Below are 24,595 nucleotides of genomic sequence, written 5' to 3'. Positions count from 1 at the left end.
TTGAAGAAGTTTTTGCTACTTGTTTTTTTATGTCAATCATCTCATTGGACATGGCCTTTAACACTTTTTGTAATCCTTCCAAATCAAAAGGATATTTCATTTGTTTCTTCTTGGTGTCTTCTTTGAAAGAGATTTTCTTAGATTTGCGTTCTTCTATTGCAGATCTCTTTTCTAGGGCCACTACGCGCTTTTCTATTGCTAACGCCTCTGTCAAGTTTTCAACTAAGGTCGTCTTGTTTGCCCTATCTACGAAGATAGCCAAGTTTGATGGTAAGGTCGTGATATACCATTCACATCTTACTTCCTCGCTGGGTTGAGAAGCAGCGAGAATTTTGTTGAGGATCTTATTGAACCGTAAATTGAAATCTTTAATGGGTTCTCTAGCCTCAGCTTTAAGATTGGATAGGTCATTAATCAATGTCGCTGTTGATCTGTCATCACCGAACTTGGTAAGGAATTGGCTCTGAAAAATGTCCCAGCTTGTGATAGACCCGGAAGGTAACGAAAAGTACCATGACCCGGCTGTTCCTTGCATTGTATAGGGAAAAAGCCGGACAACAGCATCTTCGTTGGTAACTCTATTGAGATTAACAGAAAGCATGAAATTATTGATATGCTCTTCAGCTAGCATGCCTGTTTCAGGATTGAATTTAGGTAGCCATTTCTCAGGATGGGCCGGTATTGGGCTCAGGGGCGGAGGCATTAAAACTGCCCCAAGGTTGTTCCATGGAGACTGGGCCATCGTTGAGCTGCTAGTTAATGAAAGTGCAGGGGATGATCCCTTATGCTGAGAAGATGAAGATATTATGATCTTTGATGATTGAAGAGGAAAGGTTGTGGAAGATGGATGAGTGATTTTGGATGAAGATGTGGGTGGTTGACTTCGCGGTGAGGGAGTTGAAATGGACGAAGTAGATGAAAGAGTCTCACTGTCGGACTCTGGCGGTGTTTTCCTTGCTCTTTTCCTAGTGGGGAGAGGAAGTTCAGTTGGCTAGATGCCAAAATTTTCACTCTTCAATCTGGTCAGGGGATGAGCAGGATTGTATTGCGAAGTCACGTTGCTTTGAGATTTATCAGACCACTGATTGAAAATAGAGAATCCCTGGAGTTTACGAATCAGAGTTTTAATTTCAGGGGGTTCAATGATAAGTTGGTCTGATATATTAGGGCATGTAGCAGTGGTGGATACTCGAGCGACTTCTAACTCCGGGTTTAACCGTACTGGAGAAGTCAGGGGAGTTGATGAGGGTGATTTACTCTCAGAATGGTGTTTACATTTTGATTTAGGTGCCATTCATAGTTCGGGCCCTCCTTCTAGCGCCAAATATGTTGAGGGCCCGGAAATCGGGTTGACAACAAGGGGGATACCCACCCGGTCCGGAACTTGGTTGGCAGCTCCTTGTCCGTTTGGTATAGCGGGTCCGACTGGGGATAATGGGACCAGTTTCCCAATCTAAGGGGTGTGTGTGTGTGTAGAGTTTGATGATGCTGATATAGAAGTATATTTTTAAGCTAATCTAATTCTAACTTCTAAACTGACTCTATGCTATTGTAATCTAATGAAAACAACACATCTAATCTACGCTAACCCGGGGTATATTTCCTCTATTATGCGATCTAAAAAGATTTCGAACAATAACTGGTAATAAAGATCATTCAGCTATCATAAGAATAGAAATCAATTAAGATAAACCATTCTGCATAAAAAGTTAGACAAAACAGTTGTGAACAACATATCACATAATAAGTTATTCATATGTCAAGCACAAATAAATGACTCCACCGTACAGAAGTGCCAAATGGTAACCCACACATTCATACATTAACATACAAACAACTCAGTTGCATATCACTCTAAGAATATAAGCAGAAATTGGTCAAGAGACAAAAGTACCATTTATGACTGATTTCACTCATAAACTTCAAGCAATAACGATTTATCTCTACTTGTTCTAATATCTACTAAGAGTACAGAAGTGCAACATCAGTAGTAGACATTAAAATGCAAACATAAATAAATCTTGATCCATCCATTCATCAAAAACCCCCTCCGAGGGTGCAGAAGTGCATGTTCTGAGGACAAGTTTTTTGACAAATTTCCGGACCCTTCTCCAAATGCCATGAGAAGGGTTAAATACTACTAACTAATTAATCTTAATTACACAAATTTAGGAAACGGCTTCAAATGACCGCCCTTTTACTAAAACAAATTTATTTCTAAAAATTGAATCTAATTTCTAACCGTTTCTGTATCTGCTCCTTAGTGATGTAAGCAATGCAACGTTCGCCTGGAAAGAGTCAGCTGGTTGTCTTTTCCTTTTGTTCGAGCGATAAAAGTAGAAATAACAAGAGCTGGTACCTCTTTCTGACAAACTAGGAGATATTTTTGAAAATATTCCTCTGGCTGGGTGTATTCGCTGTGTGTATACTTAGTGTAACCCAGATTTCTTTCAAACTGATTGTGTTGTTGCTATTTCGGTTTCCAGCCGTGCGAATGACTCAATGAGTTAGGGATTTCGTTGCCTGAACAATCTTCTGTATTGAAACTTGATTCCGTTCTTTGTTCCAGGCTTTTCTGGAGCGTCTTCCCTCTTTAGCGTTTTTCTTTTTGCTTTACCCAGTCTGAGCTTCAGGATCTTTTGCAAACATGCTACTTTTGTGCACCTTTGACTCTGAGTCTTGGATAGTCTATTTCCATCAGTATCTGTTGAGTGATACTCTGGAATCCGCGGTCCTGCTGCATGCGGCAACTATTTTTGAAGGCATCCCCTCTCTTTTCTCCTAGTATTGGCGCTTTCCCCTTCTCCTTAGATGTTTCCTGCATATTGATTTATATTAGTTGCTGCCTTACAGTTTACGCAAAGGAAAAGAAGAGTTACGAAAAGATTGACATGAAAGCATTAAGTTCTAATGAATGCATAATCATGACACTCATAATGACTTGACTTTTCGAAAAACGCAACACAATCATTCTTGGATACTCAGGCGTGCAATCATTAATTTCCCTTAAGGTGCGCGCTCAATTTTGGGTTTACAGACTATGTCGAGGAAATCTTGCGATGAGTGGTTTCTGCGATTCATATCGCAGTATCGAAGATTGTGATGTCAAGAAGTGTCATCGTAGGAATTGATAGTCTCATTCATCGCAGATCACAAATCGCAGGATCGCAGATCGCGAGATTGCGTTTTTCATTTAATCATTGTGTGCTGCTTATGAGATGTTGCGATATGCGACGTCGCATATCGGCCGTCGGCGATTCCTTCAGATTTTTCATTTAAGGGCGCTTCCAATATATGCGATGCGATGAATTTCGCGTCGCTTCTTTGCAGCTTATTTATGCGCATAGGAAACGCTACATTCTCTCTTTGCGATGTGATCTAGCTTTAGGGAGTTAAAATACAAAAATTTTGATAAAAATATTTTTTGGATTTTTTGCTAAGGGTACCCCTTTGCTTGGTGTTATTGCTAATATCAAACAAAGAGGGGGGTTGTTGGTGACCACAACAGGTCGCCTAGCTCCATTTGATCCAGCAAAAAAACCTTCAAAATCAACCTAAAAACCTATAGCTACTATACCTAACCTAAAATCCATATTTAATTCAGTCATCTCAACTGAGATTGACAAGGAGAGAGCCCTCTCCCGACCTGGTAGGGCTAGCTACAAGGTTAAGCATGGTTTGTGGTTATCCTAGGATTTCCTCCCTTCAGCCTAAGGTCAATCTAGGCTCTAACAGGCTCAAAACACGAAATATCAAAAGGAGGGGGACAAGGAATGAAAGGAATATCAGATTCTTCTTTAGAACATAGAAATTCCTTTTGAACGAGAGTGCATGATGAATCTGCTTCAAAATATTTTCTTGAAATCCTAACTAAGAAATGAAAATTTACATCCAAAAATTACCAGTCCACATCCTCGTTTGAAAATTCATAGGAAATATGAAGGAACCTATCAGCGAACTACTCAAGAGATTAATTTGATTCCATTCTAAAATGATTGATTTCATTAAGAACATATTTATATTCATACTTGTTGAAGACATGACGAAGATCATTAACCAATTGCTTAAAAGAGTAGATAAACGCACTGGGTAAATAATAGCACCATTTCTTAGCACGACCATCCAATGTAAGGGTAAACAACCTTGCGAGAATATCTTCAGAATGAACACCACTTGAAAAAAAAAATTAAACAAATTCAATCACGTAATCAAGGGCGGTTGTTGTACCTTTTCCATCAAAATTTAGATGTGACATGTTATGCTAAAATTCCATAGGCATTGAAACATCTAAAGCTTCAGAAAAACATCTCGAGATTATGATTGGATTGAAACCATTTAAGGTAAGAGATTCAAAAAAATTTCATGGGCTCATCTTGTCATCTAGCCTCCTTCTAGTGCTAAAATTTTGATGGTCGTTGGATACCAAAAACATACATGGGATCTCCCCAATGTGAGGTCCCAACTAGACCTCACACCATTTGGTGTATGAGTCCCATCTAGCTATACAGTCCGACCACCATTGCAAAGGGTTTAGAGGTTTTACTTGGTTACAATACATACAAAAGAGAGCACAAACACGTATTTGGGGTAGCAAGTAGGTAAGCTTTATGTGATACCAAATGTAGAATGCATACGAAACTTCCATAAATGGTAAAGGGAAATGAGCCTTGTTACGCAGTAATTTGTCACCATTGGTCACCGTCCCTATTACCCCTGTTTCCGTACGTTGGAGGACACATTTCGGGACCTGTGAGCAGTGACATAACCTAAAAACACTTGCATTATGTTCCCCTAAGTATGTACTTCATGTTCCCTGAAGACACTTTCTGAAAAATATCCCTTAAAAGTGCCCTTTTGCCATTAGCGCGGGATCACAGAGTAACACCCGCGACCATTGGCGCTCTGTCATAGAGAAATACTCGCGCCAACCAAATTTGGGAAAGATTTTTGACAAACGCGCGCCCGGATGTTTTTTTCCTTTTATTGTCATCAGTCTTTTTGGAATAAAGCTGGCTTTAAAGATGTCGAGACTCATCATCTATCCTCATCATCTATCCACAGCAGCTTTTTGGGGATAATGTCAATCCACAATGAGTGTCTGGATGCATTGTATCTTCTTCCCTTCTCCATCTATAAAAGCCCATCCTCATGCACTTGACAAGCTAGTTCCGAAGTGCTGGAGTTCTTGAGTTCTGATATATTGGTGCTAGTATTGATTATAGTGAGGTTATGCTGCCGGAAGTCTGAACTGTGTATCCACAAGTAAAGAGAGAGAAGGATCTATTGCAAGGCATATGTAGTTGCTTGCCCAACCAGAGGAGAGATTCAACGTCAGAACATTGGTTGTAATTTTCTCTGTTTGTTCATTAATAAACGACTATTATTATGGTTCCAATCTTACTGTTCATGATGATGATGTTTGATTTATGTCCTTTCTAACAGATATATAGTTGTATATCATGGATTTTATGCTTGTATTCGCTTCATTCTTTGCATGTGCAGGTGTCCATACGCGGAGATCGCTAGGATTGTGACCTGCCGGAGCTGGAGAACAAAGATATCGACTCATCTACGACAATAGCGTTGGATTCCAGGTTGGTTCTTCTTATCCACTTTCGATTTACAACTAGGAACTTGCATAATAGCGTGATTGATTGTTGCTAGACCCATTTTGGGCTAGTGGGATCGCCTCTGTCCGCAGAGGGGATTTACCTCTCCAACAATTTGGCGACTCCACTGGGGAAGAGCTATTTATTGTTTGATTTATAAACCTTGGAGTTTGTCTTGCATGTTAGTTTTCTCTTGTCTCCTTGCGTAAATGAGCTTTCTGGGTCAGTTTTTCTTGCTGTCTGAGTACTGTTGACCAGACACTGGGCTGTTTTATTTATTTATTTTTTGGGCCAGCAAACTGTTGGCGCGTTTTTATTTCTGACAGTCGCGCCGGTTGGCGCATGTTGCACACCAGCAACTCGCGCCAATTCTTTAATAGCGCAAGTTACAGGCTGACAGTCGCGCCAGTCCTGTAAACTTTGCCAGTGTGTGTGTTGAAAGCTCTTCAAATTCAGATTTTCGTCTTTTTGCATATTTTGCAGCTTCTGGACGTGTGTAGAAACTCTGTTTGACTGGTTTTTTACCTTTATCCTTCGGTTGTTTGCCTATTTCTATTGATCTTGTATCCCAGCCCTAGAGCATCTAGTGGCTTGGCGCTTCTAGCCTTCCGTAGGAGTGTTGGTTTTCGTTTATCCAGTCAGCTCTTTGCTTGTTTCCCGCACTTGTTCACTTGACTTTGTGTTGGACTTAGATCACATAGTTCATTCGAGTCTTTGTGAGCTTTTGGACAGGTTGTCTTGCTGTTTCGGATTTGGTTCTACTTGCATTGAGTGAATTTGTGTGTTTCATTGTGTGATCATCTCTCGAACTTGTTTATATGCATCATGCCATTTTAAAAAGAAAGAAAAACAAATGATCTTTTTTGCATTACATTAGTTAGCACTTTGCATTGTTATTAGCAATTAGTTACTTTTAAAAAGAAAAGAAAAAATTTTCATTTCTTGTTATTAGTTGCATTAGGATCTTTGTTGCTTAGTGATCATTTTGTTTGTGTGAAAAGATCTCAACTCTCCTGTAGATAGCATTCATTGAACGAAATGGTTTATTTTGGCATATAGTTTGGATGCAGGAAATTTTTGAGAGATCACATACGATAGGACCTAAAAACTAAGACATAACTGAAGATAAACTATAAAATGAACTCAATGAACCTAACAACGCATTGGAATTTAACACAAACATTCTAGAGGTCTAGGCTAGAGACGTGTTCCGGCGTCGTAAAGCCTGGCAGCTTACCGTCGAGTGGTTGGGTGATTCCTCCACGGTGAAACGATAAGTGCCAGTACGGATTGTGCTCCCATGTACCGTCGAGTATATATTGGGAGACCCCTATAGGCTTAAAACCTTTTATCCATAGGAAGCCGTGTCGGCCGCCCTACTGATCGCAATGCACTGAACACAGCATTCGGGAAGATTGACCGCCCGTACCCTAAAAAGTATTCTGTGGTTTTGCAAAAAGTTTGGCACACCCTCTACCTAGAACTCCAGAGCAGTTCCTTTTGGCCTTTTTCAGACTCTATAACGGAAAAAGTCCACCTGAGCATTTGTCACTTCGGGCTCACTAAATATTCGAAGGAGACTAGAGTCATCTTTTTGTCCTTTTCTCGACTCTTAAAACATGAAAAGGTCAAGTTCAGTTCCAGTGTCTTAAAATTTATTCGGCCACGATTCACATTTACCCAGTTAGATCTTGTTTGCATTAGCTTGAGTAAGGTTCTTTCTTGTTTTCAATGGCATCCTTCCCCGAGTCTACCAGCCAAGGTGTTCCCCCGGATGGAAACCCTAGTCCATTTCCTTCTTTTGGAAATGTCTGTGCTCCGTATATGGCAACTTTGTCTTTGCCTGGGTTAACCATCAGTTTGCCTGTATGGTTGGTTTCAACCTCGGTGGTCCCAAGAATGATGACTCCTGTTCCACCGTCTCCTCCACCCGAACAACATCATGTTGATTCCAAGGTGGACCTCTCCCCTTCTTCGCCTATTTTTGCATCCTCATCTTCTACTTCGCCTAGCGAAAGTCTGGATTCAAGTAACCAGGTGGCTAAGAAGAAGAAGAAGAAGAAGACGAAGAAGAAGAAGACTCCTAAGTGAGAGGTTAAAGCTACAACTCAAGTCGAGCCACCTTCTGCTCCTCCGCGGAAGGTCAAATTTCCTTGTAAGTTGTGCAAGGAGGACCATCTTCTTCGCGATTGTCCTGGCATTCCCAAGGTTTTAGAAGTATGGTCTCACGATCGGGCCCGCCCCTCATCGTCCTCTGGAGATCATGGCGATGTTACCTTATCACTTGGAAATGGTAAGGGAAAAGGGAAGATTCGAATCCCTTGTAGACTTTGTGAAGGCGATCATCCCCTTCACCTTTGTCCATTCATGGATAGAGCCTCTATTGTATTGGAAAGTCTTACAGCTCCCTCAACCCAACTTCCCACTGGTTATCAACGTCTCTCTACAATTGCAGAACGTTCCCTCGCTGACAAAGAAATCAACCAAGATTCCTCTATTGTCCAGCCTCCTCTTCCTGAATCTGGCTCTGCCAAGCCTGTTCTAGACCAACCATTGGTTGGAAAGAGTGTCGACTCGAGTTCACCACCCGCCAACTACTCTATTTTGGAAAAGCATCATTCTCATGTTCTTCTCGTCTCCTCAGATTCTCCTATGTTCGGAAATGATTCTCCTATCCCAGCTGCTCCTGAGAGTCCTACTTCGGTCCCTTTGGAGTGGGGGGGAATCATACGATTCCCCCACCAAGTAGTTCAGTCGTTTCCTTCGACTGGAGTCGTTTGACCACCTCCCGCCTTCCATCCCATGTGCCTTTCTGGGTTACGGTACATGCCTATAATAAGGCAATACCTAGCATTGTTTTCGATGAGGGTGCATCTGTCAGTCTTATGCCTGCCACTACTTGGCAAGCTTTGGGTTCCCCACAGCTTGTGCCAGTCACGCCGAATCTGACGGCTTTTGACGGAGGAACTAGTCAACCATTAGGGATCCTTCCAAAGTTCCCTATTACTTTGGGAGGAAAAACCATCTATATAGACGTATCGGTTACCCAAGGTGCTTTAGATTTCAGTCTTCTCCTTGGCCGTGACTATGTTTATGCCATGGGGGCCCTTGTCTCTTCACTTTTCCGTGTGGTTTGCTTTCCACACGATGGAAGAATTGTGACTATTGATCAATTATCGTTTGTTCGTCCCCGGGTGCCTCCTACGCAGTTGTCATCCCCTCCTGGTTTTCATCCACCAGTTGCATCTGCCCGAGCACAGATCAACTACGTGGCCACCTATACCGTGCCTGTATCCAGCGATGCCGCCGTCGTGCACAGTGTCCTGGGGGCATTGGGTCCTGACTTCCGAGATGTTGTCCTTCCACCGGGAGTGGCACTCTTGGAAGCCCCGACTTCCTATTCATTATGATGAGGTCTGGGCAGAGCATAGTTCGTTTTCCTATGTCAAGCTCCTTAAAAAATGAAACTAGGTCTGCCGAGGATAGTTTCGATCTTGTGGCGACCTCGTTAAAAAACGAAACAAGATGTCGGAGCATAGTTCCTTTCCGGTGTCAAGCTCCTTAAAAAATGAAACTAGGTCTGGTCGGAGCATAGTTCGTTGTCCTATGTCAAGCTCCTTAAAAAATGAAACTAGGTGTTGGAGCATAGTTCGTTGTCCTATGTCAAGCTCCTTAAAAAATGAAACTAGGTGCCGGAGCATAGTTCATGATCTTGTGTCAAGCTCATTAAAAAATGAAATAAGGGTTATGAGGATAGTTCTTTTCCTAGGTCAACCTCATTAAAAAATGAAACATCTCCTCCTTTCCAAATCGAGTCTTTGATTAAGATCTCGTAAAATATAAGTCGAGTCTTTCATAGATCTCGAGAGTGAACCTTCATTCCATCCACCTCGTTGAATGCAATGAAGCTTGGGGGGCATGTACCTCGATTTGCGTTATTATGTTGGGGGCACGCGAACTGATAACAAGCATAGTTTTTCATTTCAAGCTTGTGTAAACATGAAACCAAATCCAAGCAGAGTTCTCCATGGTTCAAGCTTGTGAAAAAATGAACCCGTACCTGATTTACATCTCCTGATTGCCTTTTATCTGCTAAATTCTGTTAGATGAGCCTTGGTTGTTTCATTCCATCGCCACCATCTCTTTGGCCGATCATATGCTTTCACTTGGTTGTTTATCCTTTCCTGAGAAACCGTAGCAATGAGTGGTTTGTATTAGCCAGCCTCTTGACCATTACATGTTTTGAGTAGTTCCACCATTACCGGAACCAGTTGCTACCCTTTATACCACTCGTTCCTCCAGGACGAGTCTCCTTTTAAGCTCTTTTCTGACTCGTAAAAAATGAAAAGATTGCCGGCAGCATAACTTCTCTCTCTCTTTACTCGTGGATACACAGTTCAGACTTCCGGCAGCATAACTTCACTATAATCAATACTAGCACCAATATATCAGAACTCAAGAACTCCAGCACTTCGAAACTAGCTTGTCAAGTGCATGAGGATGGGCTTTTATAGATGGAGAAGGGAAGAAGATACAATGCATCCAGACACTCATTGTGGATTGACATTATCCCCAAAAAGCTGTTGTGGATAGATGATGAGGATAGATGATGAGTCTCGACATCTTTAAAGCCAACTTTATTCCAAAAAGACTGATGACAATAAAAGGAAAAAACATCCGGCGCGCGTTTGTCAAAAATCTTTCCCAAATTTGGTTGGCGCGAGTGTTGTTCTAAGACAGAGCGCCAATGGTCGCACCCTCTTTTGAGGATCTCATTTATTGGCGCGAGTAAGACATTGTGAACCCGCGCTAATGGAAAAAGGGCACTTTTCAGGGATATTTTGCAGAAAGTGTCTTCAGGGAACATGAAGTACATACTCAGGGGAACATAATGCAAGTGTTTTTAGGTTATGTCACTGCTCACAGGTCCCGGAATGCGTCCTCCAATGTACGGAAACAAGGGTAACAGGGACGGTGACCAATGGTGACAAATTACTGTGTAACAGATGCCCCCTAAAGCATGAGGCCCGAGAGAGAGAGAGGGGTGAAATGCTTTACAAGAACACATGTAGCTGCTGCCGAGAATCTGCATTGAGAGATACAACTGATAGCTCAAGTACATAATGTATGTGGTATGGTCACAGCCATCCATAAGAGAGTACATAATAATCTAGATCCATAGTATGGGCGCAGCCATCTAGTTAGGATCAATGAATAGACTCAGGTATGGTCGCAGCCATCCATAAGAGAGTCATGTATCACGCTTGGATTACAATAGCAAAATCCAGGGTCTTGCGCTCCATCTCGACCCGAACAAAAGTACAAGTTCAAACATGCGAATATATGAGCTGAAGTCGAACATGCATGAACATCGTCTGATTACCAGTCAATAATGGAAACTGTTAACAGATGCGAGAGGTACCACCAATAATGACAATGGCCCTCAAGGTACTATAGGTACAATCTACGGTGTGTGAATTAGTGATCTGATGTCGAACACCCATAGAATCATTCGATCGGAGGCCAATGATGAAAACCTCGCGTCGAACACGAAGAACCTGCCATTGAGGCATGCAGGCTCCAAGGCACTGGAAGGGAGTCTCTAGATCAGCTTCCTGGATAATGAGCTGAAGTCGACAGGAAGTGACCTTGATCGAAGGTGGGCCATAATGTTTCCCACATCATCGACACGAGACGGAGAGATAATGTTGTGAATCAGGATTATATGAGCTATCAGAGGCTGTTTTTCTGCAAAGGTCAACTTCTCTTGAACATATCGGCGGCACGACAGTGGAGTTGGCAGTATTTGACATCAATGGATCAGAGGTCATGATGACGAGGCAATGAGCAGATGAGAGGTCAAACAGGATTACCCAAACCCATGGAGGCAAGTGAAAAATGAGATGAGATATGCCCACCCAGACACGAAAGCAGAGAAGTGCCATGTTCAAGAGCGACATACTGCCGACACGACAATAGTACCCCCACCATTTCTGGCGAGTACCCGATTTATTTTTAACAAGCTTGATGGGGATAACATATGCTTTTGGTGCATCATTTCGACAACATCCGATGTCATCGGGTTTTAACGAGTCTGACAAAGGAAGAACTCAACGTCTTTTCATGTTTAGAGAGTTTGAAAAGACAGCAGAAAAGGAAACTCCAGGGTGTCCTTTTTCGTAAAGTTGTGTCTCTCGAGCCCGAAAAAGTATAAAACAATGCTAGAAAGAACCGCCCGACCATTACGATCGAGGAGTACTTTTCATAAATAGTGATTTTGACCTGAAAAAGTAAAAAAGAGATCAAAACCACGTCATTTCGTAACCATTAACGAGCTTGAAACGACAAAAACCCGGTAATCTTTTTATGTTTTAACGGTCGACAAAAAGAACTTAAAACGACCGCCCCTTATTTGCATTTAACGAGTCAAGAGGGATAACTCGGCGATCTTTTCGTCTTTAAACGGTCGGAAAAGAGCTGAAAGTAGACCTCCATTTTTATTCTCTTTAACGAGTCAAAAAAGGAAAAATACTCGGCAATATTTTCATTTTTTACGAGTCAGAAAAGAGCTTAAAAGGAGACTCGTCCTGGAGGAACGAGTGGTATAAAGGGTAGCAACTGGTTTCGGTAATGGTGGAACTACTCAAAACATGTAATGGTTAAGAGGCTGGCTAATACAAACCACTCATTGCTACGGTTCCTTAGGAAAGGATAAACAACCAAGTGAAAGCATATGATCGGCCAAAGAGATGGTGGCGATGGAATGAAACAACGAAGGCTCATCTAACAGAATTTAACAGATAAAAGGCAATCACGAGATGTAAATCAGGTACGGGTTCATTTTTTCACAAGCTTGAACCATGGAGAACTCTGCTTGGATTCGGTTTCATGTTTACACAAGCTTGAAATGAAAAACTATGCTTGTTATCAGTTCGCATGCCCCAAACATAATAACGCAAATCGAGGTACATTGGGGGCATGCGAACTGATAACAAGCATAGTTTTTCATTTCAAGCTTGTGTAAACATGAAACCGAATCCAAGCAGAGTTCTCCATGGTTCAAGCTTGTGAAAAAATGAACCCATACCTGATTTACATCTCGTGATTGCCTTTTATCTGCTAAATTCTGTTAGATGAGCCTTGGTTGTTTCATTCCATCGCCACCATCTCTTTGGCCGATCATATGCTTTCACTTGGTTGTTTATCCTTTCCTGAGGAACCGTAGCAATGAGTGGTTTGTATTAGCCAGCCTCTTGACCATTACATGTTTTGAGTAGTTCTACCATTACCGGAACCAGTTTCTACCCTTTATACCACTCGTTCCTCCAGGACGAGTCTCCTTTTAAGCTCTTTTTTGACTCGTAAAAAATGAAAAGATTGCCGAGTATTTTTCCTTTTTTGATTCGTTAAAGAGAATAAAAATGGAGGTCTACTTTCAGCTCTTTTCCGACCGTTTAAAGACGAAAAGATCGCCGAGTTATCCCTCTTGACTCGTTAAATGCAAATAAGGGGCGATCGTTTTAAGTTCTTTTTGTCGACCGTTAAAACATAAAAAGATTACCGGGTTTTTGTCGTTTCAAGCTCATTAATGGTTACGAAACGACGTGGTTTTGATCTCTTTTTTACTTTTTCAGGTCGAAATCACTATTTATGAAAAGTAATCCTCGATCGTAATGGTCGGGCGGTTCTTTCGAGCATTGTTTTATACTTTTTCGGGCTCGACAGACACAACTTTACGAAAAAGGCCACCCTGGAGTTTCCTTTTCCGCTGTCTTTTCAAACTCTCTAAATATGAAAAGACGCCGAGTTTTTCCTTTGTCAGACTCGTTAAAACCTGATGACATCGGATGTTTTCGAAATGATGCACCAAAAGCATATGCTATCCCCATCAAGCTTGTTAAAAATAATTGGGGTACTCGCCAGAAATGGTGGGGGAAAAAGAAAATTTTTGGAACCATAACTATTGTCGTGTCGGCAGTATGTCGCTCTTGAACATGGCACTTCTCTGCTTTCGTGTCTGGGTGGGCATATCTCATCTCATTTTTCACTTGCCTCCGTGGGTTTGGGTAATCCTGTTTGACCTCTCATCTGCTCATTGCCTCATCATCATGACCTCTGATCCATTGATGTCAAATACTGCCAACTCCACTGTCGTGCCGCCGATATGTTCAAGAGAAGTTGACCTTTGCAGAAAAACAACCTCTGATAGCTCATATAATCCTGATTCACAACATTATCTCTCCGTCTCGTGTCGATGATGTAGGAAACATTATGGCCCACCTTTGATCAAGGTCATTTCCTGTCGACTTCAGCTCATTATCCAGGAAGTTGATCTAGAGACTCCCTACCGGTGCCTTGGAGCCTGCATGCCTTAATGGCAGGTTCTTCGTGTTCGACGCGAGGTTTTCATCATTGGCCTCCGATCGAATGATTCTACGGGTGTTCGACATCAGATCACTAATTCACACGCCGTAGATTGTACCTATAGTACCTTGAGGGCCATTGTCATTATTGGTGGTACCTCTCGCGTCTGTTAACAGTTTCCATTATTGACTGGTAATCAGACGATGTTCATGCATGTTCGACTTCAGCTCATATATTCGCATGTTTGAACTTGTACTTTTGTTCGGGTCGAGATGGAGCGCAAGACCCTGGATTTTGCTATTGTAATCCAGGCGTGATACATGACTCAATCACTGGATGGCTGCGACCATACCTGAGTCTATTCATTGATCCTAACCAGATGGCTGCGCCCATACTATGGATCTAGATTATTATGTACTCTCTTATGGATGGCTGTGACCATACCACATACATCATGTACTTGAGCTATCAGTTGTATCTCTCAATGCAGATTCTCGGCAGCAGCTACATGTGTTCTTGTAAAGCATTTCACCCCTCTCTCTCTCTCGGGCCTCATGCTTTAGGGGGCATCTGTTACACAGTAATTTGTCACCATTGGTCACCGTCCCTGTTACCCCTGTTTCCGTACGTTGGAGGACACATTCCGGGACCTGTGAGCAGTGACATAACCTAAAAACACTTTCATTATGTTCCCCTGAGTATGTACTTCATGTTCCCTGAAGACACTTTCTGCAAAATATCCCTGAAAAGTTCCCTTTTGCCATTAGCACGGGCTCACAGAGTAACACCCGCGACCATTGGCGCTCTGTCATAAAGAAACACTCGCGCCAACCAAATTTGGGAAATATTTTTGACAAACGCGCGCCCGGATGTTTTTTTCCTTTTATTGTCATCAGTCTTTTTGGAATAAAGCTGACTTTAAATATGTCGAGACTCATCATCTATCCTCATCATCTATCCACAACAGCTTTTTGGGGATAATGTCAATCCACAATGAGTGTCTGGATGCATTGTATCTTCTTCCCTTCTCCATCTATAAAAGCCCATCCTCATGCACTTGACAAGCTAGTTCCGAAGTGCTGGAGTTCTTGAGTTCTGATATATTGGTGCTAGTATTGATTATAGTGAAGTTATGCTGCCGGAAGTCTGAACTGTGTATCCACAAGTAAAGAGAGAGAAGGATCTATTGCAAGGCATATGTAGCTGCTTGCCCAGCCAGAGGAGAGATTCAACGTCAGGACATTGGTTGTAATTTTCTCTATTTGTTCATTAATAAACGACTATTATTATGGTTCCAATCTTACTGTTCATGATGATGATGTTTGATTTATGTCCTTTCTGACTGATATATAGTTGTATATCGTGGATTTTATGCTTGTATTCACTTCGTTCTTTGCATGTGCAGGTGTCCATACACGGAGATCGCTAGGATTGTGACCTGCCGGAGCTGGAGAACGGAGATATCGACTCATCTACGACAATAGCGTTGGATTCCAGGTTGGTTCTTCTTATCCACTTTCGATTTACAACTAGGAACTTGCATAATAGCGTGATTGATTGTTGCTAGACCCATTTTGGGCTAGTGGGATCGCCTCTGTCCATAGAGGGGATTTACCTCTCCAAAAAGCCTCTGGTTAGGGAAGTATTAGTACTATCCTAAGCGAGACCCACGAGTGAAAAAGGAAGACAATCAAAAAATCATAAAAACACTCTTTCAACAATTTCCATATCTCAGTAATGAAATAGTTCATTAATATTAGTATGTATTACACCAACATATACTAGGAACATATCAAGTACAGTCTTACTACATTCATGGCACATGCATGAAGAAGTGTTGGCTCGAGGAACTTTTAATTATTAATGAAAGGTTCCAAGTACATTGTTACATAAGTGAAACACTAGATCCAGTATGGAACCTGAAGCCACAACTTGCTTCTCCAAAGAATGATTTACCTCCTATGTAATACAAGAGAACCACAGAAAAATTCTAAGAATCCAAGCCCTTTACTTGAGTTATGAGGAACTATTTAGAGTAAATGAAAATGAATCTTGAGTTTCCTCATGACTTTTCAACTTCTATGACCTATGGGATTCCATACAACCTTTCACATTCTATATATGTCCTTTTACATTTCACATGTGCCTTTTCATATTCCACATGCGTCTCTTGGACTCCATTACATTAAGATTATTACAAAAGAAAAAATGCATATAGGATGGTGGCTATATATTAGACAAAACTTCTAAGAGTACAAAAATGCTTTCAAATGGATAAATCATTTGCTTCTTCATGGAGCTCATTGGTGATGTATGAATACCATGCTCTGAACTCTGTAGTAATGACTTTGATCCAGACTGGAAAATTTACTACAAACTATATCTTCACCTCCAATTCTTTTGTCAATATAGATTTGGAGCTCGATGGTACACTATTCCACAACCATGATAGTTTCATGTGAGTTTTGGCTGGTGCAATGGCATACTACAGAATAATCACGGGGGTTTCACTAGGGGCGCAATACCATACCACATGCATTCATATTGGGGGATATATATTGAGGAAAAAATGACATAATATATTGAGAATATAATAGGGTAAAGGGTTTTTATATTGGCAGGTATAAAAAAATGGAGCTCAAAGTTAATGAAAAAATATAAAGGGGTATAAAAAATGTTAATGAAAAAATGGATACCTACAATATCTAGTGAAAGTAGGGGTTTTTTAAATTGGGAAGGTGTATTAGGTTTGTATTGGTAAGGGGTTAAATAATGTGACTTTTAGAGGCATTTTTCAATATGTATTCAAATTAGGGGTAGTGTTTAGTATGTCATGCACACATGTGATATGTTAGAGGTTCATTGAGTGAAGCCCCCATGAGAATAATGTCTTTGGTAATCTCCTAGCCTTCTTGTTCATATGCTTGTTTGATCTACTTGATGTATTTCTTTAGCTCTCGTAAGATCATTTCTCTGCTTCTTATCTCTCCAATTGATCCAACTGAAGGAATCCCATGTTTCTATGCTGGGGACTCCAAACCATTGTGTAGTTGACTATAAGCAGTAACAATTTTAGCTAACTATTCTTCAAGACAGATGTAACTATGACTATGGATTTTCAACTGAACTCTATCTACTTCAGCAACAATCATTTCCTTTCTGACAAGCTATTGCGAAATATCTAGGTATTTGGCATCCCATTCCTGTATTTGATCGACAACTCATTTTTCCACCTTTAGGAGCTTCAAGACTTCTTGCGTTTTCTTTTTTATACTAACTAGAGGTGACACTGCCTCATGTAGGAGTATCATTTCATCATACAATTGCGTAATTATGCCCTTCAATGGCCCTAATTCTTCCTATATAGCTGACTGCCATTCTGATGTATTGAGACTACTAGTAGATATTCATTGATTTTATGTAGTGAGATTTTCCACTTATTACTTTAATGAAGCCAAATCTTTCCTTAACCATGCATTCTCATTCAAGAGGTATTATGAGTTATCATATGCAAATGTAGCAAAAGTAACATCAACTTCCATGATTGGTCGAGGATTCCTCCTAGTGTTACCAGTTATCACCTTCTTCGTGGATAAAGAGACTAGATTATGGCGATAATTTGGGAAGAATCTTCCCCTTTCTTGCATGATCTTTTTCTTCAATTGATTGAATGTAACATTACGCGTGTCTATGAATTTTTCTTTTGGTGGAGGTTTGATTCCCATCTCATCAAATGTGAGATGGACACATGTAAGAGGGAGTCCTTCTAGAGAACCTGGTTCATCATTCATGGGCTATATGATGTCATATTTCTCCAATTTTGATTCTATTTCTGAGTCTTTTGCTCTTCTTCCAACCTCTGTATTTCTTCCTCCTCCTATGAATGCCTTTGTTGTTCCTCTTCTATTCTCCTTATTTCTTCTTCTTTCTCTTGTTACTTTATGAGCAATTCATCTCACTTCTTCTTTTGCTCTTCCTCTTGCTTCATCTTTACCTGTTCAGCTTCAATAACACCTTTCCTTAATGGATCAACTTTCCATTTTATGCTACCATTTGTTGTTGGATCATGCTTTACCTTTTTCCTAGGAGTTGTTGTGCCAACTTGTGTAGTGGCCACTTGTGGGTCCTCTTGTACTTATACATTCCATAGTTGTGGGATTGTAGATGTGCCTATCTCATCTCCTGTGTGAGTCTTATTTAATTCATTGTACCAATTCTTCACCTTTTCATCTTGTGCAATAATCATTGGTATGTAGTGCCATGTGTATCTTATTATTTCACAATGTGCCCTGCATACTTTCCTAGGATCATACCTGTGAAAGTTCTTGGTTCCAAAGCGTAGGCGATCTAGTTCTTATATTTTAGAATCTGCCACCTTGGGGATCTTCAGCTCATACATTCCAATTATCAAAGGGAAAGTAGGCCAAGGTTCCTTCTTCCTTCTATGAAAAACTCTCGACAATCCACCATTCAACTGATAAGCAACTTCTTGTAGGACCAACTTATTTGTCACATATTGTGGCATAACATGAGGAGTTGTTTGGCATCCAAAGCATCTAATATATGTGTCATCTAGTGCGGCAAACCAATCTGAAATATCATATAATGCCTCCTTCACCTAGTCATTCATGCAAGGCAAATCAATCTCATATATCATCTAAAATATGGCTACCAATAAATGCTTCGCCAATCTATCATATGCTCCTCTAAAACTCAAATTTGACAACATCTTGCAATGGAAGTAAACTAGAAGCTTGTCTTCGTGAATAATAATAATAATAATAATAATAATAATAATAATAATAAATATTTTTAATTAATATTAACTATTTTCAATTAAATAAATTTTTTACCAAAAAGACATCTATAATTTATTTTTGAATATTAAAATTAATTTATACCTTTTTACATGTATTTGCGATTAAAGTGATTGTCCTACCTATCCATATATAAATATAAAATAACTTCTAGTTACTTCAGGTTTTATATCCTTGCTTTTGGTATCAAACACTGCCACCGATAATAAGTTCGATAGTAGTCATTATGACTTTAAACCAGACATCTCCATCATTGTTGTCAATTATTGATAAAATGAGAAACTGGAATGTTTTATGTATATTAACTGAGGCAAAATTAAAAAAATAAAATTAATAAAACATAAATTTATCATTCATTTTACGATTATCTTCGCGTAAAGAAATAAAAATTTAATATTTATTTTGTTTAGCCTCGTTATCTTAAACTTTGTAATTTTTATTTTTTATATATATAGAATAGTTATATTAAACTTTAATCTATTATTTGTAATATATATATATATATATACACTAGGGAGAAACAAGAAGTTTAACATTATATCAATGTTTACAAGCATGGGTTTTGGGCATTTTAGTTTGGAAGTAGTTTTAGTTAATTTTTGAATTTATTATCAAATCTCATTTTATATCAAATAAGTGTATATCAAATTTATTTCACAATTCTTATATATCAAATTGATTGGATTAATATATCATTTTTTCTTTACAAATGGAATTGATATTTATTTCATTTTTTACTTGTTTTAAATTTATTTTACATTAATATAAAAGCTTAACTTTGGTGTGCAATAACATCTATGTCTTAACATGTTAGATTAACATAGGGTGGTAAGAGGGGGAGGGTTTTCATAAATCTTGATGGATGTATAGAACTCAAGTTTGCCTGGGGCTTGGGACAAAGATCAAACAACTTAGCAAAGATGTATGGCCTTTACTTTGGACTTCAATTGGTTAAGGAGTGTGACATCTCTTCCATTCTCATTGTAGGTGACTCCCTCATCTTAATTGACTGCCTTCATTCAAGATCCCTACCTAAGAAAAATCTTCTTAAAGTCCTACTTCACATAACCAATGGCATTCTAGAAGCTATCCCTTCGAATCCCTCTTTCCATATCATGTGAGGGAAAAACAAGGAGGCAGATGCTCAAGCAAATTTAGCCTACCATATGGAAGATGGGAAATGTGAGGTAAATGTCTCTATAGGATGGAGAGTAATTCCATGAATTATCACTACATAGCTTATACCCTCTCCCTCTCATATAGAAAGGAAGAATTAAGGCTGCTAGGAACAAGGTGGAAAATAATTGTTGCATAACTATGGTGGTCGAATATTTATATAAGGATATGAAAGTGAGGAATTTTGAATACCCTAAGGTTATTAATGTCCAACATGCATTGAGAGTTGACAAAGGATGCGTCTGTCTCAAAACATTCAAACAGATGCCTACTTAGATGAAAGTTGTGGGGATTATCCCCACTGAAAAGGATAAGGTGATATCTCTTGTTGTCTGGGAGAATGTTGTTTTTAAGGAAGTTGACCTCAACTCCACATCGTAGGTCTCAAAGAATGGCAACATATAATGTATAGTAGGAAACTAGATATATCTACACAAGAGGATGGAAGATCGGGTTGTATTCCTTTGAAATCCCCTTCCTATCACCATCCCCTTAGAGAAAAGCAAGGCATAACTTGTCCTATTGATTTCCCAGTAAATATTCTATTTTTGGCACCTATGAAGCCAAATCTCTTGGGATCACTTTTGTGTGCTTCCATATGTTTCTTTGCCTTGGAGGCAACCATCTTCAAATCAAGGAAATTTTGTTCTTAGGACAGTCAATTCAACCCAATACATCTCTCGTTGCATGTGGACACATATGGATCCAACTAATGTGAATCTGACAAAACTCTGGAGGGGATTTTTGCTAGCGAAATCACCATTCAAAATTGGCATCACATTGCCAAGGTATATTGGTCAAATTTTATATTTTCTCAGTGTGCTTTGTGTTGGAGTTCATAGCCCCTATCTCCTTCAGTGAATTTTTAATCTACATTGTAGCATTTGTGCCAGGAACATAATGGACCACACTGGCCCTTTTCATTGCGAATTTTTTCCCCATTCTCTAGTGTCTCGGCATCGAGACCTCAACAAACTCCATCAACATATCACCCACCTATCAAAAATAATCTATGAGTTGGATGAGAAACTTCTTAATCAACAAAGCATAACTTCCATGCCAGAGGAGGAATTATATTGGTTGCATCATCATAAAATAGACCTACAAGCTAAAATCTAGACTCATCAAAACAAAATTAATTTACTAGAAGATGAGGTCAACGTTCTCTGCAGGAAACAAGTAGGGCAGTAAGCCGACCGAATCCATGGAGACAATAGGAGTATAGTTGATATTACCCCAAAGATCCCTTGGAAAAAATGTCTATTGACCCCTTGTTTGGGTTATCACAATCCCTTGTAAATGCATTTTGTTGTGTAGTCGGTTTTGTCAAATATATGGTAGTAAAAATTTTGGTTTTGGTTCTAGCTATAGCAAATACAAATGTGTAAAAGTAAATTTTTGATTTCTACTCTTGACATGTCAAGAATATTATGCTCTCTTAGTTGAATGTAAATTTCCCTTGAACGTAAAAAATTTGAACTGACCAAATTGACAAGTACCATTAGGGTAGCAGGACCCTAACATGACCATTAGCGCAGGATGAAGTGTACTGTCCACTTGGCTTGAGTTCGAAATCTTAAACACTTGAGAGTTAATCTGAGAAAGTGCAGTTGACTGCTTCTCCAAATGGAATTCATTATTCAAATTTGCATTATGCAAATCATAAGATTCATGAAGCAATTGAGGCCCATTAGATATATTTTCAAGATTGCAACAAAAATCCTTAATAATGAGCATGTCATCTTCTTGAATAAAACAAGGCATGCCTAAAAGGAAATATTCAATGATCGCATCGGACTCCATTTGAAACTTTTGCAAATCCAAATCTTCGTGAAGGAACAAATATTCATCCATTAAACTTGAACAATCATCATAATTCAACTCAGAAGAAGAAAAATGATTGGGTGATGGTGGTTTAAGGACTCAGCTTCATTAACAGGTTCAATATTAACAAGGGGATTACTAAGATTTGAAGATGATAGATTAATAGGATTAGGCTAATCATCATCTAGGGAAAAAGTGAAAGAAAAGTTATTTGCTCATCAACAAATCGATCTTTTGCCTTACTGATCAATGCAGGCTCAAAACATGAAATAGAAAAAGGAGGGGTACAAGGAATGAAAGGAATATCAGATTCTTCTTCAGGACATAGAAATTCCTTTTGAACGAGAGTGCATGATGAATCTACTTCAAATTATTTTCTTGAAATCCTAACTAAGAAATTAAAATTTACATCCAAAAATTGCGAGTCCACATCCTCATCTTAAAAAGTCATAGCAAATATGAAGGAACCTATCAGTGAACTGCTTAAGAGATTCATTTGATTCGATTATAAAATGATTGGTTTCATTAAGAACATATTTATATTCATACTTGTTGAAGACACGACAAAGATCATTAACCAATTGCTTAAAGAGGAGATAAATGCACTAGGTAAAGAATAGCACCATTTCTTAGCACGACCATCCAATGTAAGGGTAAACAACCTTGCGAGAATATCTTCAGAACGAACACCACTTGACAAAATTAAACAAATTCAATCATGTAATCAAGGGTAGTTGTTGTACCCTTTTTGTCGAAGTTTAGATGTGACAAGTTATGTGAAAATTCCACGGGCATTGAAATATCTAAAGCTTCAGGAAAACATCTCAAGATTAGATTTGGGTTGAAGCCATTTAATGTAAGAGATTCAAAAAAACTTCATGGGCTTAGCTTGTCATCTCACCTCCTTCTAGTGCCAAAATTTTGATGGTCATTGGATACCAAAAACATACACGGGATCTCCCCGATGTGAGGTCCCAACTAGACCTCACACCATTTGGTGTATGAGTCCCATCTAGCTATATAGTCCAACTGTTAGCTTTATTGTGCAAAAGAATAAAAAATGGATTCAAACACTCTCAAAAGCTGCAATTACACTTATAATGGTGCCAAAGGATTCATGGTTGCTGTTCAAATCCTCAAATTATGGCAAAAATCTTTCCACCGATCGAAAAAATTGCAAGAGGAAAGCCCTTTGGAGGGCAAAAATACACTATCGGGAGGCGGAAATACCCCAAAAACCATGTAAAAATCAAAGTTGCAGGCATAAAGGACCGAATTAATCTCAGCCGTTGGATCTGGCTAATCAACGGTCTAGATTGTGTCGGCATATCACATGTCGAGGGAGGCAGTGGCAGCGACATGATGCATCACCGATGAGCGATCGCTGGTATCGCTATCGGTGTGTCGCAATGGAGGAATTACAAAGGGGTTTTATTATTGCGCGATGAGCGATCGTCGATATCGCATCGGAGTATCGCTATCGACACTTCCAACGGAGCTTGGGACTTTTATGTTTGCGACCCGATGGGCCGGACCCGACGACTGTATTAATCCTTTTTGATAGATTTTTGGGTCCACAGCAATATTGCATCGGCAATATCAAAGAAATTGGGGCTTTTATGTGTGCGACGAGCGATCGCCGATATCGCATCGGCGTATCGTTATCGGTGATGACAAAGGGGCGGGCTTTACCATGAGTTATGTTGTGACCCGATGGGCCGGATCCGACAACAATACAGCAATCCATTGCATAATATTTCAAATCTGCGCCCGTCGCTTTTTAGTTGTTTTTTATGTATTTTCTTTGTATAAAGAAAATACAAAGGAGGCCTGGTGGGTGCCAATAGCGACAAGGGTTGGACCTGATGGGACTATAAATGGTTTTTATTAAAATTTCAAGTCTGCGCTGAGCCATTTTCATTGGTTTTGGGCGCATTTTCTTTGTTAAAGGAAATATCGGCGATAACAAAGGGAAGCCTTGGGTAGGTGCGATTGTGATGGGTTTGGGATCCGAAAGGGTTCAAAAACAAATATATTTATGTTTTTAAGTCTGCCAAAAGCGAATTTCTCGTGTTTTGCAGAAGTTTATGTGTTTTCAAATATAAAGAAAACCACCAACCTTATTGGACCGCTTTTGCTCAGCAAGTGGTTTTCGTACAAGCGAGCCCGATGCAATAGAACTATGCCACGCGTCCTCTGTACATTTCCAAAACAACCGTTCTATCGGGACGTAAAGGACAGTCAGGAAAGGGCTTCTGACATTCACCTCAACCGTTCAATTTCGTGAGGGCAGATCAACGGTTGACGGACACCTTTTAAAGCCAAAATGGAAGCAATAATGGGCGGGAATACTCATTTTGGCAGCGTTTTCACTATTTATAAGCAAACAGTCATGACTGAGCCATTTAATGATTCAGCAGTTGCATTTAATCAGTAGTATGGCTGAGGAGGAAGCAGGACACCACTGGGGAGTTCAGAGCATTCAATGGTTATGGTTCCACTGGTCTTTCATGCCACCTGCTCAAAGGAGGACTGCAGAGCACTAGAGGGGTCAAATCCATTCACAGCACAGCCAGAGTTGTATCAGCAGCTCCATTTCTAAATGTAAATGTGGTTGGTGGCCATTTATGTGCTCCTCCACGCATAGCTAACAGAGAGATTGTGTAATGAGACACCATATATACTGAAAAAACAGATGTAGTGAGATTGATGAGTGTTTGATGAATGAGAGTTTTTTTGTTGCCTTTAACTTCTGGAGACTTTAAATACTATGAGACCTGCAGCTGCTGGTCTTGATTTTCATTA

The sequence above is a fragment of the Pinus tabuliformis genome, chromosome 1_2 (genome assembly GCF_031772625.1).
Source record: "Pinus tabuliformis cultivar Carrire ecotype Pingquan chromosome 1_2, CPIR1, whole genome shotgun sequence".
Taxonomy (NCBI): domain Eukaryota; kingdom Viridiplantae; phylum Streptophyta; class Pinopsida; order Pinales; family Pinaceae; genus Pinus; species Pinus tabuliformis.
The sequence above is the reverse complement of the archived record's forward strand: the minus strand, read 5'-3'. Positions refer to the sequence as shown.